The sequence below is a fragment of the Arachis duranensis genome, chromosome 10 (assembly GCF_000817695.3).
Source record: "Arachis duranensis cultivar V14167 chromosome 10, aradu.V14167.gnm2.J7QH, whole genome shotgun sequence".
NCBI lineage: Eukaryota > Viridiplantae > Streptophyta > Magnoliopsida > Fabales > Fabaceae > Arachis > Arachis duranensis.
This window is the reverse complement of record NC_029781.3, coordinates 85,272,159-85,284,708: the sequence shown is the minus strand read 5'-3', so window position 1 is coordinate 85,284,708 and position 12,550 is coordinate 85,272,159.

The window sequence follows — 12,550 nt, the reverse complement described above, 5'->3', positions numbered from 1 at the left end:
CACAGTGTAAACGACTTATCTCGTTTATAGTATAAACGAGATACGTGCATTCTTATTTCGTTTATATTGTAAATGAGATAAGAGAGGATGCAGCCTATATATAGAATTCGTTTTACAGCACCATTTGGATAGATATTTCATCAATTTCTTCATCTTTTCTCCAACTTCTACCTTTTCTAATCATATTATCGAATTACTCGGCGATTATGACGTGTGCAGATGCACATGATGCGGACATCAATCAACTAAACGTGACATGACACATCACTAGTGTAGCTGACTTCGAGGTTAGTATTATTTTTTTATGTTTATGTTAGAGCATGTATGTGTAGCCATACTTAGGGTACTTTTATAGAACTAGTATACGATGTATGTTAGGTTGGTTTGAATGTATTGTTAGCAAGGGTTAACTAATAGTGTATGATTTTAGGTATTAGTGAAATTAATTTGTTAAGTAAATGTTAATTTTATTTTACTTTTATTGAAATTAATTTGTTAAGTAGATGTTTATTAATTTAGTTATTAATTATTTAAGTAAATCTCTTTATTTAAATTAATTTATTAACTAGATGTTCATTAATTTAGTTATTAATTATTTGAGTAAATATTTTTATTTAAATTAATTTATTAAGTAGTAAATGTTTCTAGTTATTTGTTAAATTAATTTACTTATAAGTTAAATTAATTTGCTATATAAAAGTTTATTGGGAGATTTTTTGGTTAACTTTGATAGCTTTATAGCTTTATAGATGTCTTAACAAGGTTTTTATTTATCAAAGGCCTCGCCTGCTTTTTCTTAGGCGAGTGAGTCACACACTTGCACCACTGGACGCCATTGTCCCCTACTTGATGGAGGCTGACTTCGGCGACACATTGCCTTCTAAGGATTTCGTGTTTGACAACTCCCTGATCATGGCATTCGTGGAGCGCTAGCATCCTGAAATCCATACTTTCCACCTGCCATGGAGTGAGTGCACCATCATCCTACAGGACGTTGCGTACCACCTCAGGCTACACGCACATGGAAGGCTAGTGGGTGGGGTGCTTCTGTGATTTCCACACATGGTAAGGGACCGAGACCTGGGAGTTGATAAAGCAGTTATTTGGTGCCAGGTCTCCTGTAATTCAGTAGTATGGTGCGCAGAAGAAGGAGTCTTTCTCCCTTAAGCTGACATGGCTTTGGGAGCGACTCCGACAGATGCCCGATACCGCTGATCCAGAAACCCTCCAACAGTACATGAGGTGTTACATACTATTGATGATTGGAGATTACCTGATGACTGACAAATTAAACAATTAGGTCCATCTCCAGTGGCTGCCATTGCTTGATGACTTTCAGAGGTGTCGTGCTCTATCTTGGGGTTTCGCGGTGTTTACATGGACGTACCATTCCCTATGCTCTATAGCACATCGAGCTACCACAGATTTTACTGGATGCACTCCGTTGCTAGTCTCTTAGATATAACATAAATTTTTTCAGTGGTGTCCATTTGAGCAACAGATTTATATGTACCCCATGGCTGCGAGGTAACTGTCACTTGTGATTTTCTTCTTCTTCTTCATTTATGTAATTCAATATGATTTTCAATAATTGAAGCATTGTTATTCTTGCAAATGTCCACAGGTTGATAGGTATAGCACAACAGAGTAGAGACAAGCACAAACAAAGAGTCATTCAATTGCAATTAGGATACACACTTACAATCACATATCCACTACTACTAGACATTTTGTCTTATTTTTTGGAAGAAAACGGAATAGAAGTGAAATATTTGTGGAGAATACAATGGGTTGCACTTGCACATCCTTCTATAGCTGTAGAAAATTTGTTGTAACGTATCTTGTTTACAGTGTAAATGAAATAAGAATGCACGTAACTCGTTTATACCGTAAATAAAATATACACGTCTCTCTTTTCGTGCCTTATCTCGTTTACAGTGTAAACGAGATGCATGCATTCTTATTTCATTTACATTGTAAACGAGATAAGATGAATTTTTGTAAAAATGCTACAAATTATATATTTTAGTAAATAAAATATTTTTTATTTATTTAAAAAAATTCACCAGAGTCTTGGAGCAAAGACCCAAAAAATTACATGAAGTTGAATAAAGGGTACTTGATCACGCAAGACAGACTAAGTGAATCCATAATAAAAAATAGAGTAAAGTGACAATTAGGTTCTTCAAGATTTTGACTTCGGACTAATTAGTCCCTAAAACAAAGTACCAATTTGGTCCTCTTGGAAAGCAAATAGTGGACACATGTTGTCCTTCTATCAATTCACCAGGATACATGCTTTCCTGATTTTCTTCTTTCATACTCTGTTCTGTTTTGATTTTAGAGATAAAACTGAAAACATCTCCCGCATAATCTGCTTCCACGAAAAAAGAGCAAAATAACTTTATATTTGAAATTAACTTAATTCAACCCCACTCTCAATTTCTAGCATTACCATTAATTGGTATCAAGGGTCCGGTCTCAAGGCGTCAAGCTTCACAACTTGGAGTAAGGATCCATGGCCAACAACATGGATACAAACATCATGGCGTACACGTTCACTAAAGATCAGTCTAACAATAGACCTCCCTACTTCAATAGTTGTAACTACTCATACTGGAAAGAGAGAATGAGAATCTTCATCCAAATAATTGACTACAACATATGGAAGATTATTGTCAATGGACCTGATATTCCAACAAAACAAAATGCTGATAGAGATATGGTGCCAAAGAAAGAGAATGAGTGGACAGAGGAAGAGAAAAAAAAGGTTGAACTCAATGCCAATCAATTAACCTAATGCACTGTGTTATCTAGGGGTATCCATGGTGCGATTTGGATCAGTTTTGAGTAAAAAACTCATCCGATCCGACTCACTAATTTTACTTGCAGTGTAGTTTGGATTAGATAATTTTTTTAAAAAAATCTGATCTATCAAATTTTAAATAACCAACAATGACTTAACAAGTGTCAACAATATCTTGAAAAACTAATAATAAGATAACAATAAAAATACAATTATAGGTTAATTAAAATAAATAAATAAATCACATTTTGAACATAAAATATTTATTAAATAATAATAACGCATGAATAATATAAAAATATATAATAAATTGAACATATTATAGCACATTGTGTGATTTGGATGGGATTGGATCGGTTTTGAGAAGTAGATCCAAAATCTGATCCGATCCATGCGATTTGTAAAAAATAGAATCCAACCAAATCCAAATTAGTGCAATTTAATTAGTTTTCGGTTTGGATTGAATTGGATGAGCAGTTTAATTTGGATCGATTTGGATTTGAACACCCCTAGTGCTATCAGTTTTGAGGAGTACAGAAAAATTTTAAAGTGTAAAACTACCAAAGAAATCTAGAAAAACCTAAGGCTCACCCATGAAGGAACAAAACAGGTGAAAGAGATAAGAATAGATATGATGATAAAGGAATACGAGATGTTCTTCATGAAGGAGGATGAAAACATTGATCAGATATTCGATAGATTCTCAATAATCATCAATAGTCTGGATGCTATAGGGAAGAGCTACTCCGAAGAAACTTTAATGACGAAGATTTTGGAGAGTCTCACTAAGAAATGGGAAGTAAAAGGCACAACCATCTCCGAAAAGAATGATTTGGTAAAAATTACTTATGATGAACTAAGACGCAAGCTACTAACTTATGAAACTACCGATATGTCTCAAGATAGAGATGACAAAAAAAATATAGTATTAAAGTCAAGAATGATTGTAACACCCTAACTTTTAGCACCTCATGACTGTACTAAAAGTTCAAACGCTACTTACCTCTATTTCTTTAAATTCCTACTATAGTTATTTAATATTGAGCCTTCGCAAATACGAGGCCGAAACTTTAATTAAGAAAAATGAAAAGTTATTCTTAACCACTTAATCACAAAGATATATATATATATAGACTTATTCGAAGATCCTCAGTGGACCGGTCGCAGCTCCTTGCCAAGGGTTTTGGAACCTATTGCTGAAAAAAAATCTATAGGGGGTGAGAACTTCGTCCTCGCAGGATCTCAGTAGGGACAGTGAATGCCGTGAGATTAAGGAAATAAGTTGCAAATAATTGCTTTATAACTTTAAAACTTCCTTTAAAAACTTTAGTTCGTTCTCTTCAAATCATATTACTTTGAACAAATTCCAATTACATTACTCAGTTTTTGAGTTACAGTAATAAGTTATTGGCTATCTCAATCCTTGACATATACAGGAACTAACAAGCCCAAACAGACATGTAATACAAGCACATAAATAGTTCACACATAAACTAAGCACAAGAAATTCACAAACAATACAGCACGGCACACAGAACACTCAAGCAATTCATACAAATGCATATGATGAATGCCTTTCCTATGCAGGCCATGAGCTCATACGTCATTTGTCTACCCGCAATCCGACGTTACTCGGGGCGAACCTCGAATATGGTTTCTTTACTATGTCAGTTAGAATATCTTGGCATCATGGTAAGAAACAGGCTATCAGTTAGGCGAACATTCACACATTAGCAACCTTAGGCTATCAGTTAGGCAGGCACTTTCGTATTAGAAGTTTGGCACAAAGGCCCATTCAGCATACAATATGCTATCAGTTAGACGGACATTCTGGCATTAGCAATCTTAGGCTATCAGTTAGGCGAGCACTTCCGCATTAGCACTCGGCACAGAGGCCCATTCAAACATAAATATTCAATTATCCTTTCATTCCTAGTTTCTCATTACTTTTCTTTTTGTCATACCTCTACATCACCAAATAATCAATCACACCTCCGCATCACCACATATTTATTCACACCTCCGCATCACCATATTATTATTTATACCTCTGCATCTCCAGAAAGGTACACTTTTAGTCGCTCATCCCTCATAACATCAAAGTGCTTAATTCCTAAGTATCCAAGCTTCTTTAACATTTAAACAAGATAAAAGTCATTTTTTTAATAAACCTAACTCAATTCATAACTTAAAACAAAATCTTTTCTCAATAGATCGAACTTAAAACATTATACTTTTCTTAATAAATCGAATTGGAAACAAAAATCTTTTCTTAATAAATCGAAATCAATTAATACGATTCAAGTTTTCTTTTAAATAATTCTTTAAACAAAGCTTCGGTATTTTATAAAAATTTCTGCAGTATTTCTTCTAAAATTCGGACTTTGCTACCCTCCAAGACTCCCAACCAAATCATTTCTCAAACATTTCGAATATCAAATAATTTTCAATAATCAAACAGTTTTCTTTGAAGGCAAGCCACTTTTTATTCCAATAAAATTAGCCCCGTTTCAAATCTTTTGCTTTTGAAACTAAAGAAAATTCTTTTCTTCATTCAAACTTTACAAAACTTCCGACCATATTCGTTTAACATTTAATAATACTAACCAAAATCAACTTTTTGCATATTTTTACCAGCCTTTCACCGACACTTACTCACCATCTTACTAATACCAAAATCAATTATCATTCACTTCCACAACCATAAATTCCAGCATCAATCACAGTCTCAATTCAAACTCAATTTATAAACTCAATTCATATTTCAATTTAACAAGCAACACCAAATTTATCAACATTCACAATCACAACATAATCAATTTTCATCAATTAGATATACAAAATACGTATAAATTATTTACCATTATTCAATAAGCTTTTTGGCATTCTTAAATTAAAAACTATTAATTTTAAAATAAAACTTCCTACCTCCGTATGAAATCAAAATAACAGAAACTTCGAAAAAACTTTTTGACCGAACTGTTGAAGAGAAAAACATCATAAATTATCTGTACCTCCTAAAACTCCAATTGACCGAATTTAAGAGGAAGGGGAGCTACATCACCATTAACTTCCACCGAACAAAAATAACGCCAACGTGTACAAAAAGAGAATACGAACATTTTTATTGGATTAAATTTTTTATCCGAATTACGGATTTCAAGAATTTGGAGTTGGAAGTCACGGTTCCATGGAGGTTTCTTGGTTGCTCTCTCTCGGTCCTTTCTTTTTTTTTTTTTTTCTTGTATTCTTGTATGATTGGGTGATGAATGAGAAGAAAATGAAGAAGATTAAGGCTAATGGTGATGATTAGCTTTTATAAGGTGGGTTATGTGTCATAAGGAAATGGATATATATACATATGTGATATGTGTCATTATCATATATATATATGTACATATATGTATAAAAGTCACGTTTTGGCTTTCTTTCCTTTAGTTCCCTTGAGGCTTCGGCCAAAGAGAAAAAAATAAACAATAATATAATATAGTAATGATTATAAATTAAGGAAATTAAGTAATTATATAATAATGATAATATAGTAATAATAATAATGGTAACAATGATAATATAATAATAGTAATAACAATAATAATAATAATAGTATAATAATGATAATGATACTAATAATAATAGTAATAATAATAATAATAACAATAAAAATCAATTTAATTTTTGTCGTATCAAAATATTTTTTTATAAATAATTTAAATTTAATAGAATAAGTCATAATTAAATTAAACTTTAATAATCATAAAATTCTATTTAATTATTTTTGTTTTTTTTAAAAACTAAATCTCAATATAATATAATAATTCATAAATAACTAATTATTTAATTTTCAAAAATTTGGGGTCTTATAATGATAGTAAAAAAAAAAAGAATCTGATGATAGTATTTCAAATGATGAAATAGTATTTTTTGCAAGAAAATCGAGGAGATTAATGTATATGGTCTAACCCTAAATGATCTTAAGGTTCAAAATATAATCTGTTTTTCTTCAATGAAATCTAAAAAATGGATGTGGCATAAGAGATTAGGACATGCTAGTATATTCCAAATCTCTAAGGTTAAAAGAGACTTAGTTAGAGGTCTTCCTAACATTAAGTTTGATAAAGATATCACATGTGATGCTTGTTAAATAGGTAAACAAACTAAAACTTCTTTCAAATTCAAGGAAGATGTTTATTAAAAAACCATTAAAATTGTTACATCTTGACCTGTTTGGACCAACTAGGACTTAAAGTCTTGGAAAAAAAAAGCTATGGAATGATAATAGTGGATGACCATACTAGGTTCGGTTGGGTGTTTTTTTAACTTATAAGCATGAAGCTTTTTCTGTTTTTTGAAAAATTCAGTAAGAAAATTTAAAATGAAAAAGAATTGAAAATTGTTTCAATTAGAAGTGATCATGGTAAGCAATTTAAAAATCAATATTTTAAATTCTTTTGTGATGAACTAGGTATATCACACAACTTCTCTGATCCTAGAACACCACAACCAAATGGTGTTGTGGAAAGGAGAAATAAAAGTTTACAAGAAATGGTTAGAGCTATTTGTGTAAATATGATGTTCCTAACTTTTTATGGACTGAAGCTATAAATACAGTATGTTACATTTTAAATAGAACACTCATAAAAAAGTTTTTGAAAAAAATACTTTATGAATTTTGAAAAAGACACCATTCTAACCTCAAATATTTTTGTGTGTTTAGACACAAATATTTTATACTAAATTTGAAAGAAAATTTAGAAAAAATCGATCCAAAAATACATGAAGATATTTTTTTTTGTTACTCCACTAATAGCAAGGCTTATAGAATTTATAACAAGAACTTTAAGACTGTTGAAGAGATTATGCATGTCACATTCTATAAATCTAACAATATTCCTAGTGTTTACATTGATGAAATTCTAGTAATTAGAATTGAAGTGACCAAAAATGCTGATACAGAACAATTAAATTCGAGTTCTCAAGAAGCTGCACCTGAAAGCATAGAGAATGTCAATTCTGCAGGAAACAATCTGAAATTATCATCTGTCACAGTAGAAAATTTTGAAGCTGAGGCCATTGTTGATTAAGATGAACCTAAATCATCAATTCAAACCAAAAGGTTAAGAGAATGGAAATTTCTAAAAAGTTATCCAAATAAATTTATAATTAGTAATTCCTCCAAAAGTGTGACTACAAAATTATCTTCGAAAAGAGCTTAATCGAATAATATAGCTCTTATTTCAAAGATTCTCAAAATATCCAAGAAACACTTGCTGATCCGTCTTGGGTGTTGGCTATAGAGGAAGAATTACGATAATTTAAAAAGAATCAAGTTTAAACCCTTGTGCCTGATTCGAACGAAAAGAAAGTCACGGGTACAAAATGGATTTCAGAAATAAATTGGATAAAGATGGAACCATTGTCCAAAACAAAGCTAAACTTGTTGCTCAAGGTTATGATCAAGAGGAGGGAATTGATTTTGATGAATCTTTCGCAACTATAGCTCAAATGGAACCCATCAGATTGTTCCTAGACTAAACGGCTCATTGTGGGTTCAAGCTATTTCAAATGGATGTAAAGTGTGCCTTCCTAAATGAAATAATAGATATAGAGGTTTATATGGCTCAACCTCCTAGATTTGAAAACAAAACCTTTCCAAATTATATTTTCAAACTTGCTATAGCCTTGTATGGTTTGAGACAAGTTCCTAGAGCTTGGTGTAACACCCCAATTACCCTAAGCTTTACCTCTAGCCGTAAAACAAAGGTTGTTGGCCCGAGATTTAGTTTCAATTCCATGATTTCAACAAAGCATCTTATCAAGTTTCAAATTTTAATTACAAGGAAGATCACTACAGTTATTAGAAAAGATTTGATGTAATTAAATTTAATTTTGTTTTGACTTAGTTTGAATTTAAATTATTAGAGTTTGTTTAGCTTTTGAAAAATAAGGAGAGAACATTTGTAACACCCTATTACCCTAAGTCTTACCTCATGCCGTAAAGCAAAGGATAACAAAGTGCCATAATAGTTCTAAAGCTCATATCGTAATATATATATATAGAAGGAAATAATATATTCTAGAAGCCTAATGATGGATTAATAATCAAATTATAGAATTACAAAAGCGTGAGACGTTCACACGAAACTAACGCGTAAGATAAAAGGTTTAGGTATAAGAGAATAAAACATATATAAATATAAGAATATAATAATCATAGAGAACTAGCACAGCTTGCGGAGTTTAAGCCGACTAGTTACAAATAGGGATATACAGAGTTTTAGAATTAAATCAGCTTATACAACCTATTTCTCAAGTAAGCCTCTAAGGCCATAAAGATAAAACACAAAAAGATGTGAGAGTAACTATAACAAAGTAAAGTAAATTAAACCAAGGAGGAACCATACTTCGCTCTGTCACCATATCCGCAATCTCACCGAAGTAGATTACGACCTGCATCTGAAAAACAACAACAAAATATAGAATGAAAACTGGAGGTTCTCAATATGGTAACAGTGCCCAATGATGTAAGATGTAAGGCTCCGGAACGCCGAAGGCAATCCTAGAACTTCACATCACATACTGATATTCAAGCTTAGAACAAAATAAATAAATAAAGAACATAAACCATAAAAAAGGGTTATCTAAACTTAGGGGGATTATAACTAACACTACTCACACCGCTGTGTCCCACAGTCTTCGCCAACCTTACTTCCATGCGATCTCATCACCATCGCCTACCTAACCTCCTCAGCATCAGGAAATCACAATTAATGCGAACAAGTAAATAACAAGTAGAAGCATATAAAGCAAGTATTTCAAGTAAGCAAATAGGCATGTTATACAATTAGGCAAACTCACGTAATTAAAGCAAACAAGCACATAAAAGATGCATATGATGAATGCCTATCCTATTGGCTCGTGATATCACTTGTCGGTCCATAAATGCCAACCCGACACATCCTTTCGGATGTCGCTTTTCTGCCACACCCACGAATATAGTGTTGGGCATACTATATTGACCGACGGATATAGTTCCGGGCACACTTGCATGCGTAACCCAAGGATATAGTTCCTGGCACATTCTTGCAGCAGAAAAGATTATCAATCATAATTCAATCCCAGGGATATAATACCCTGCACACTATCATACTTAACCCAAGGATATAGTGCCTGGCACACTCTCATTATTCAACAAGATCATCATTCCTCTTTGAGTCTTCAACTCATCATAACCATCATCAATTCATCACTTCCATTCCGAGCTCATTAGTTCATCGATTTCCTAATTCATTGTCAACAATCACCATATGCACCACTCTTCCTTCTCCCTCAACTAACTCGTCCGCAATACACCAGAAACCTAAACTTCCGTTTGCTAACTTTTCAAAGGAAAACCCAACTTAAATCCCTAGGACCTTTTCCATATTTCAATGCTCTAAAAATAAGCCCAAGAGTCTTAAAATGGTCTAATAGAAGCTTACAACATTGTCAGGAAGGTGAAATAGTTGAAAACAAAATTTAAAATTATGAAACAGGGCGTGTGCGTCCGCACAGGGGTGTGCGTGCGCACACCCAGGAAGATTTTGAAAGTGCGCGTACGTACAGGGGTGTGTGTGCGCACAAGTACTAAAATTTATAAAGTCTGTTCACTTGCACAAGCTGTGCGAGCGACCCTAACAGACGTCCCTTCCTGACTTGTGCGTGCGCACAGGGCTGTGTGTCCGCACAGGTCGTAATTCTTCATTGATGTGCGCGCGCACAACCTATGCTAGCGCTGCTACCAGAGCCCTTTCCCCTGCCTGTGCGTATGCACAGGTCTGTGCATCTGCACAGAATAATATTTTTGCAGGGTTGTGCGTGCGCACAAGGCTGTGCGTCCGCACATATCAGAAATCCTAAAATTCTGCAACTTTGCAGAATTTCAGATTTTCAACACCAACTTTGAATGATCATAACTTTCTCTACTAAATTCCAAATTTTGCAAACTTTATATCAAATCGAAGGGTTTTCAATAATCTTCAAATATAAACCAAATTCAACAAATTTTGAAAATCGAGGCAAAAGTTATGATCAGACTAAGTTCACCAAAAATCTATTTTTACCCAAAATCTCACAAACTCAATTTTTAACCAAACCTCAATCCAATACCAATTCAATCACATATCAACCAAGCCAAAATAGTCCAAAATTCCTACAAACACTACCTCAACCATTTTCTCACTCACACAACCTTCTAAACCATTCAACAATTCTAAATCCAACCTAATTCACATTTTTCGAATTTCCATTAACCTTATTAACATCAATATGACTTCTCACCACTTCCATTATTATTCAACTATACCACATTCAACATTTAATATCTCAAACTATCAACCCTTTCAACACTCATCAATCCAAACATCAAATATATAACACTATAATTAATCTCCTACCCACACCTTCACCAATCATTATTCTTTCACTATCAATCTTCCTCAACAATCTCATTCATGCTTTATACCAATAATCAACAACCACTATAAATCTTCATCAATTCCAATAATTTATCACCAAATAATAACTAACATTAACCAACATCATAATACATCATTAGCACCAATAATTCTCAACAATCACCATCATCATACATATACCACAACAACCACATATCCAATTCAATCCTATCCTATGGGCCACTAGTCTAAGTGTCCATGAACATTACATATTACATAAAAGATACCAAAACCATACCTTGGCCGATTTCCAAAACGTTCCAAACATCAAAACGAAGCCACCAACCTTGATCCAAGGCCTCAACCAACTCCAACAAACACCAAGCTCAAACTAACAACACATATATATACCAACATCAAAACCTAAGATACACCAAACAACTAAGCACAAGGGTTTAGTAGAACCTTACTTTACCCAATGTGATTACGGGTAAAATCCAATATTTACCCGCTAATAGAGGTCACCTAAACAAGCAAAACCACAAAACTTGCTCAAAAACCAAACCTCAAAAACGCAGAAATCTAGGGCACAAAACTGAGAAGAGAGACGCAATTTCTTACCAGGTTTCTTTAAATAGAAACGTAGAGCTCAACAAGAGCTTCGCATGGCCGCAAACGGCTCATCAATCGGAGCTCTGGACCAAAAGTTATGGCTTCCGGAAGGTGGAGGTGAAAAGTAACCAACCCTCACCTCTCCTCTCTTCTCAATCTGCGCCCCTCTCTCTTTGTGGGGAGGAAAATGAGCTGAAAAGCTCATTAAGTGAGCTTATATATGTTGGACCTTGGGCCCTGTTTGGGTCCGGTCCAAACCGTTAGTGGTTTTGGTCCGTTTGGCCCACTTTGGGCCAAAACCTTTAAGATTAGTGTCCGGTCTTCGATTCTAAATTATTTTTCTCCTTTCAAAATAATAAATCAATATTCAAAATATTATTTTCTAAAATACGCGATACTAGACAGTCTAGAGCCGGTATTGCCAGCTTAAGTGTCAGTACGCATTTTTACAAAAACTTTTCGAAGGTAATACATTTCCAGCTCAGAAAAATTCACTGAAATCAAATTTCACATTTTTATTTTCAAATTAAAACTTCTAAATTTTGAATCTATTCCTGACACCAAAATTATTTTATTAAAACAGTTTTACGGAAAAATGCGGGTTCTTACATCCTCTCCTCCTTAAAAATATTTTCGCCCTCGAAAATCCGAGTTATGCGATATATCCCCATCACAGAGTCCTACCGTGTCTACGTTCTCT